This window comes from Micrasema longulum, unplaced genomic scaffold (genome assembly GCF_059751315.1).
Source record: "Micrasema longulum isolate JH-2025_06_02 unplaced genomic scaffold, ASM5975131v1 h1tg000429l, whole genome shotgun sequence".
NCBI lineage: Eukaryota > Metazoa > Arthropoda > Insecta > Trichoptera > Brachycentridae > Micrasema > Micrasema longulum.
The window spans coordinates 690,020-699,196 of NW_028277629.1; positions in this window are offsets into that span (position 1 = coordinate 690,020).

The window sequence follows — 9,177 nt, forward strand, 5'->3', positions numbered from 1 at the left end:
TAAATATATCCAATTTTTTTTTTTTTTCTAGGGTTAACCCCAGAAAAAAAATTACTTTATACCATACGAAAACCTGGTTTGTTTAGCTACGCAGCATTTTTCACTTTTATAAATTTTCCATACATGGTAAGAAATTTTTTATTCGAAAATCATGAACTTGAAAAACTAAAACAAAATGCTCTACCCTCGGGGCACAATCTCAATCTGACCGAGACCACATTTTAAAAATTGATTTGATAATTATCTTTGATAACTATATATAATAATCTCACCTAAACTGTTCCGAGGAGTTTCTAAAATAAATTAAGTTACATAAAAATAAAATATTAACATAGTTACAAGACAAGCCTCAGAAACTGGGAGGCGCAAATAATAATTTCAGCAGGTCGGGAAGTTTCCGCATTCAGCACGCAGAAGAGGCCGAGGAACGTGGAAAGGGAAGAAGTAAAAAGACAACAATTTCAATATTTCTCAATTTATTAATGCACATTCAATATTGGATTTATTAAATGGATTCATATAAAAGAGTTTCGATATAGTAAAAACAATTAAGGTTTTAATGAAACATGCAATATAATAATTTTAAAATTGACACTATGCAGTCAAATTCTGATTTTGTTTATTCAACTTTTACATATATATATAATATAATGTTTAAATACAATGTAAAAACGTTTGTAGATTTCTTTTACAAGTAAAATTTAATTATAATTCAAATAACACACTAAAAATCTATTTATGTACAATAATTTATCCGAGATAATTAACTTTAATCCGTAAAACTAGCGTCTTTTAAAGATACGTTATATATAGCTAGAAACAAGAAATATACTATGTATTACGAATTAATAAACTATATGGTAGTTAGAATGGGACTATATTATTATGCAAAACATGCTAATCATAATAATAATAAGTAATCTGACTGACAAAAATTATATAATATCAATTATTTAACAATAAAGTTATTTGAAATAATGTACTTCGTAATGCGCAATATTTTACTACTATAACGTTGTATACCATCGTATATCGTACAAATATATTCCGTAATATAAAACAGGTGCCAGGGAAATAATAAAGTATGAGATTAGAAGAACTATGAAAAGCTACGTTACCAAATCGTTTAACATTAGACTTTGTGCGTGTCTCCCATCCAAGGTACAAATAATGGACTTCATTTTTTCCTAAACTATTCCGTACTATCGATAAACTTTATAGAACATAATAATTACACGTTAAAATCACAACTGACAAGATTCTTGATTAGAGCCGTCTTCCACCCTATTGTTCCCTTTACTGCCACCCGCCCGCACGACCGACCGACCGACGTGACAACCCCCAAGACCGTTTGTGCGATATCGTCTTCCGTGTGCTATAAGAGAGTACTGGAGAGTATAAAAGTGGAACAATTATTACAATTTTGACAAAAATCAACAAAAATATTTTATAATCAGTTATACCCTACCCTTAAAAAATGACATTTAGATATTCTTTACTTCTAAACGTTGTTTTCTACGCAAAATCCAAATTGAATTACCAGATATTGATACGTAATAATGTTTACAGTTTACAGTACGACAGATAACATTCAAACTGCGTGTTACTTATTATGTACAAATTGTTCAATTTCAAATGAGAATTTTACATACAAATACAGTCTTTTACGCATACTAAGATTAGGCAAACTTATTACATACATGAAACTGAAATGTGTATTTAGCAACAACACGCCAATGAGCGGGAATAACTCAACCGCCAACGGAACCGCGAATTACAACAATACCGTCATCTTCGTCGGTAGAAAGTTACGTTCAGTCAACGAGCACCTTACAAGACGCGCTATCAATTTTAATTTCAAAACTAAGGGAGAAAATGATCCTATTCAAAGTATACATATTTCGTAGATATATTTAAAATGGTATTTTTAGCCATTCAAAGACACCATAATGGAATAAAACTTAATCACTTCACACGTGGTTTATAAAAGAAAACAAGCCACGATTAATATACTGTGTAATTAGCGGTCCTGCGGGGATATCCCGGATATGAATATTAAAAGCCATTTACGGAAAAGTGTATTATTACGCATTGAACTATTATCGTAAGAGAACAATAAAAAGCGGTTAAAGCGTCGAAACCTCCGAGAGAACGGGATGAAACTTGGCAGTGTAACATTTCAGAGACTAATGTATCTGATTCTCTATCACATTAGTTCGGGTGATATGTAAAACAATCGAAGAATGAAGTCGGGATCTGTCACTCGCTCCGGAGGTTTTAACATCTCCAAGAAAAGCATTCTCCGATTTGCAAAATCGGAAATTAAATCGATACGTAATGTAAATTATCTAAGACTTCCTATTAGAATATTGTTTGTCACAACTCTTTCAGAGAACACATGAACACTTCGTTTCCTAACTTTAACATTATATACAAGCCGTTCGATTAATTACCGATAACTATTTACACTAAATTATCCTTAAGTTAAGTATTCGGAAAGAAACTCAAGTATTTAGATACTTATCCAATTATCCATATTTTAGGGAAACTCGGGGAAAAATTCCCTATATTACTTATTACACGTAAACATCGATTAATTGATATTGAAACAAAAGCTCCTTTAGGAACTCGACATAAGACAATACACGGAAGGAAAATTGACCGCTCAATTTTCCCGCACAATATCGGAGATAACTTCGTACGCAACTACACTATTACTTTCCACCTTTTATTTCAAGTGGATATACGATGATTTCATGTTGCTATGGAACATTAACATTTAATCACTCTGTAATACATAAAACAAAAACTCCCCAATTTTAATGTAAAGCATTTATTAAATTCCATTTTTATACTTTTTTATGAACAACGTAAATCGTCACTATCCAGACTATTTTAGACCTGAATGAATTCCTGCGGATATACAAAATATTTTTTATTTTGTGTGTACTAAAGGAATTATTTAAAATTTCTTGATATTTTTTATGTTTTTTATCTTTTGTACTTAAGAAATTATTTAATGCAAATTTTTTAAAAACAATGGGTTTCAAACTGATAATCAACAGACAAAATTAATTTAAAATGTGTAATTATCTTACAATATATGTTTATACAATCGATTTTTTTCTGAAATATGTTTAAAACTTGCCTTACATATCATTTATAAGGACGACAGGAATTAGCTCCAGAAGAAACAAATTAACCCGAAGACAGCTGTCAAAGTTAAAAATGAACTTTTTACCGACATATACAAAAAAAAATAAGACGTACTTAGAGGTTCCAGTAATAAAAAAATAAACTGGCAGCTTCGGCGATTTCGGTAGATACGAGTAAACAAAATCTTAAAATTCATGTATATTTGTGAAAGTTAGCAGCTTGCCCACCACATACCGCACACCGCATCTGAGGACATAAGTCTCCTTAGTGGTTCCCACATACACCGAAAATTTGCTCGTTGTCAAACGAGAAAAGCTGCCCGAAGGAGCTCTCTGTAATCTGGTAGCCTTATCACCTTTGTGCTGAAAGAAAGGAATACAGAAGTACATAATATATACTTCATTGGATTGAGAAAAGAGGGAAGTGAATTCTTCACTGATTGGACATGATCAATTCGCCGAAATGATTAGGAAACTTTTTAAAAGCCTTGAAATTCTTTTTAGAAGCCACCAGATCTGTATATCCGACAGGACATATAACAGATTAAAGTTAGATGAAAGTTAGCGGTCACCTAATTATGTATACAAAGTATACTACGATTATTATGGTGGTAGAGAATGAAAATCAATCCAGGATATCAAAAAATTAAATTAAATTATTGTATTTTTTTTTAATTACTTCAAGAAAATAATAACAAAGATTATTTACCATCAATATACAATGGCGGATCTGTTTATGAACATTTGGTACAACATTTGGTTCATCACTCGAGATGTCCAGAGCCGTATCTCGGAAAGTCAAAAAAGATATTGTTAAATTAATTAATGAAAAAATAATTACACCGTGTAAACAAAAATAATCTGTGTATAAAAGGGAAGTCTGGTTTGATGGAAGTATTTGAAAAAACAGTAAATGATTCATAATTGAAAGATAATGAGGTTAGTTCAATATTACGTTTTAACATAAGTTGTGTCCGTTTTTTTTCCAAATTTAAAAATGAGTAAAACAAAATGGTAAAGGCATCGACTTTTTAATACGCATAGACGCACCCATAGGGCATAGAGTAAAATATTCAAAAAAGTAGTGACATGAAAATGTACTCGCAGTTACAGAGTCTGTTTGTTTATACGAGGGTGCATTCGGGGAGACTGGAGATACTACAAAAACTGGAGAGGATACGGTATATAAAAAAGTTTGTATTTAAATGTTTCGAAACAACATCAGTTTTTTACGGATCCCAATCAGATTATTTCTTTAAATTAGTTTAATTTCTATCCATTTTTTTCTTTTTTACTGCATGTTAGGAATGCTAAAATAATATTAACTCATATTTATTATATTTTCAAAAACGTATTTCTACCAGTGCATCCCTGTTAGAAATAAAGGCTTCGGTTTCGTGCCGCTAGGCGTAGATTTAAATTAAGAATAAATAATACTCATATTTGAATACGAATTATTTTAAGCTTTGTTAATCGCTTGTAAAAAACTACTTCCCGATAAAAAATTGCATAATCCTTTTCGCGATGTTTACCTTAACGATTTTTACACGCTTTCATGATGCGAGCGGGGATTTCAGTTTCGATTCTAAACGTCGAGTTCACGTCACACCCGGCCAGCGGTCAAAGATTAACTTTGTCAAGTGTCATCATTTTTGAGGGCTCAGGGCGCGTTTATGCGTATTCATAATGTCGAGTAGACGAAAGTGAGCATACACCTTCCGTTCACGTTCAACCGAGGAATAAAGCTGCCAAAGCTGCTCGCGATATTTGCGCAGTGTACGGTTATGTTGTTGTTTTCTTCATTTGGAAAAAAACAGACACAACTTATGTTAAGACCCGGTAATGATGAAGTTCAGTGGTTTTTAAATTTTTTTTTATTTGTTAATAGACTGTTAAACTAAGTAAAAAATTATTTTTTTTATTTTCATATATCGTATTATCGGCGCTATGATTTTTCAAAGTTTTGTATTTCTGAAATAACTCCGCGTGTAACGTCAGAGGTTCACTTCCGCTTATTCTCATTCAGTTCTTCCCATTGGTCCAGAAGCGACCAGCAGACCGGAAATCTTCCATAGCTCTCAGATCATAGGTTGATTCACATGAACCAGTGGCGTCATTTAAAGTAGTGCGTTTTATCAAAATATTTTTTATTATTTTTTCTGTACATTTTCAAGAAACTTTGGGGTACAATTTAATGCTCTAATTTTTACCCCGCGTAAGAAAATATTTTTTGTATCCAATTTCCCGTAGGGCTGAAGTTCCTCATTAAATGTCGAGACATTTTCAAACTTCACCGTTAGATATTTATTTATTTACGCACTCATTCAGTCCATTTAGTATTTATAGATATTCTCCTCATATTATCGATAATAATTCATATGTTTCGAGATACAAAATGCTGTAATAATTATTTTTAAATTGTCACAATACGACACTTGTTCGGTGACAATATAATCAGAGTAGAATATTTATTTTAAATATAAAACATTGGTCTTAGACATCGCTAACATTTATAAAACTCGAATGAAAATATTATAACGAATGGATATTTTGGATAAGTAATAAAGATTGTTAGTTTTTTTCCAGATAACTGAATGAATATCATCACAAATTAATTAAAAATTTTAATAAATTTACTATTTCACAAAGGTACTTCGTGACTTGATCACCGATATTTCAACATTTCCTTCCAACACGTCATTCGTTGGGGCTGCGATTTCCCGCAGCCCGATACAGACTTGTTGTAAGCACATTTAGTTTACTTATTAAAAGCCTATTTTGAAAACTCAGTGAACTGAATAATTAATTTAAGGAACATGAAGGGAAATTCAATACGTGCACAAAAACAGACAGCTGACCGGTAAATTACTTTGCAAAACCGGGGTCCTCGGTTCAGAAAGGATTACCTAGACCAGTGGTCGGCAAACTTATTAGTCAAAAGAGCCAAAGATCAGCAATACAATAATTAAGATTTCTTTTGAGAGCCAAATTTATTTTCGTTTTAAAACGTTTCCTCTTGAAATCCAACGAACCTCAATAAGGAGCAGAAGATCTGCGTATTCTCTCTACGTTTCAACTAAGAATAGGGAAATATCGCATACTACGAATACCGATAAAAATATGTGAAATGGATTAAGAAAAATTTATTGTATTTCCAAAATCAACATGAATATTGTGAAATAATGTTTTCATACATAAATTTTCAAATAAAATCATTGAATATGTTTCTACAAAAACGTGACAAGTTTGGCCTTGACAATTGTGACGTCAAGATTCGTGATGATGTTCTATTTAAATTTAAGTGGTCACAAAGTTCCAAATTTAATGGAATTGTGACGTGTTAGGGGCGGGGCAATGCAATGAATCGTTTTCGCGGGAATTATATTTAAAATGGACCTCTGTTAATTTAAAATTGTAAAAAAAACTTGACATTTTCCTATTCTTTAAATTGGCGATGATAAATACGTAGCTTAGCTACATTTGTGTTGACCAACTTGATCACAAATTCCAGAACATCGATTTTTTTTCTGGTAATGTCTATGCACATAGCGCTTCTTTGTGAATAATGCAATGGTAAACAAGTATCTCGTGATTAATTTTTGCCATCAAAATAGAAACAAAACCTTATCTCACTCCGGTCATACTTTTTGGCCCATCTGTTGAAATCGAAACAATTTGATGGAGTTTAATATGAGGTTTCTCTGTGCATTAACTAACACTATTTGCAATATCCTCGCCACATGATTGACCTTTCAGTGGCAGTATTCCTAAAAGTTCTTTATTAGGAACCATTAACAAAAAACCGAAAAGTGAAACTTGGATTTTTAAAATTAAATTTTTTACATAGGAGTTGCTTATTTTTTTTGCCTCGCTTATTATGTACAAGGCTTAAAGTGAAATATGGACTCTGTGAGCCGCACTCGAGTGGCTGAAGAGCCACATGCGGCTTTTTGACGACCACTGATCTAGACTTGAAAAAAAATAGATAATTTTTGTTATCACCGGTAACCCTTTGTGTGCGAGGCAGGCGTCTCAGCCATCAACAGTGGCTGCCAATTTTATTTTGTAATTCAGAACAAAAATGTTTATCATACATGAATATACATAGTACTAAATTGAAAAAAAAAACATATTAGAGCCAACACATTATATTTGCAAATTTGGGTGCATAAAAAAAGGGTCAGTTAATTTTCATTGTTCTGTTTCTTAACCCTCACACAATGATGCATCTTGATAATTTATTAAACGAGTGTAAGATGAGATCTCACACTTTCTCGCAGATACCATTCTAGAATGTGAGAGTAACAGTTCTCTAGAGAAGCCCTTAAGCTCTATTGCTTAGAACAAAAGTGTTCCAGATGTTTGGTTTGGTTTTTAGTTCAACAACAAACGAGTAATGGACGGTTTCGGTTAGCGCTCGCAATTCTCAACCCGAGTACCTACGGCCCGTTGTATTGCTGTAATATGTAGCTAACTTTGTGGTCAATAATCATAGAATGGTTTTTCTCCGTAAGGGCGACTCTATTACTCTAAGAAAATAAGACATTATGTTTTCATAAATATAACCAATACTTCACGTTGACCCAGTCAGGAATCAAACCCGGTACCTCAAAAACGTTTGCCTGAAGATGTGAACATGTTCTAGATCCCAAAACTATCACTTTTTTTACGAGAGAATTTGCTATAGAAATTGTTAAGACATTTTAAATGAGTAAAATGAAACAAAAAATTTCTACTGAAAATTCTAGATATATATTTTTTGTACATTTCTCAATGTAAATACTCCGAGGATCTGCATTTACGTGAGTTTATTAAACTCACTTTGGGAATTAATTGAAAATGAAATGAAACTGTTTTTTATGACTGTCGCTTTATTTAATATTAATTAATTAGTAAATGTTTTGTAAGATTAGGTCGAAATTTCCTATGAAATATAATCAAAGATAATTTACCATGTTTTCGCGGTTATCATTTTAATATTTTCTCACTTCATGTCTCATTCTAATATTGAACATAAAATTTCAAATAAAACTGTCTATGATTCGCAACAACTTGAATAAAAAAATAAAAAACAAATTGATCGTAACAAATATAAACAAATTATAAAAGAACAGTAGGATGGTAGTGCTTGTACACAATATGACATTACATACTCGTATGACTAGATTATCTCCATATAAAAATGTGTTCTTTATGTTATGTCACATTCTAATTTGCGTTTCATTTAAAACGATTTCCGAATAATATCGCAGATACTTTTAATTGCTAGAAAATAATTCCTCAATTTGATTAGTCAATAACTTAATAAAAAGCTAATGATTATTAACACAGTGAATCTCTGTTTGAAGACTTCGTGAAAATACCAATAATGGTGTACATTTTACATGGGTTTTACTTTACGCCGTGCACGGGTGAACAATCAAGTTGTTTCTGCACATGGGTTTTACAGTCCAATGTCTTGTAAATTGGACAAACAGAACAGAGGATCTCTCGTTCATATTATGTGATTCTTCGATATTCACCGAGTGATGATCTGATATGTTGAATTAGTGCAGGAGAAGCCAAGAGTTACGCACAATAGAGGGGTATAAAAATTTTGGTAATTTATAAATTAAAAATAAACTCTATGGTAAATTAAATTCATATTCGTGCATACAATAATCACATCGATAAAACACTATAATATGTATTTTTACAGCAAACAGTTCTTACTATACGTAATGAAAACATTTACATATTAAATCATATAAAGGTGGAAATTCCACGAGAACAGATGTAAGCAATTTCAACTGGTATTTAACAAAAACTGAATAAATGCAAATTGCGTATCTCTCTTATGAAATTAAACTAAGAATTAAAATTACGCAACTAGTTATTTCTGGGGATCGTGGCTACGCAAATATATCCACGAAATATAATAAAGAGTCCAAGATTCGATTTTTAAAATACAAAATCAGAATAAACGTAACGCACAAATAAAACGAAACAATAAAATATGAGAAGAAAAACACAAATAAAATTA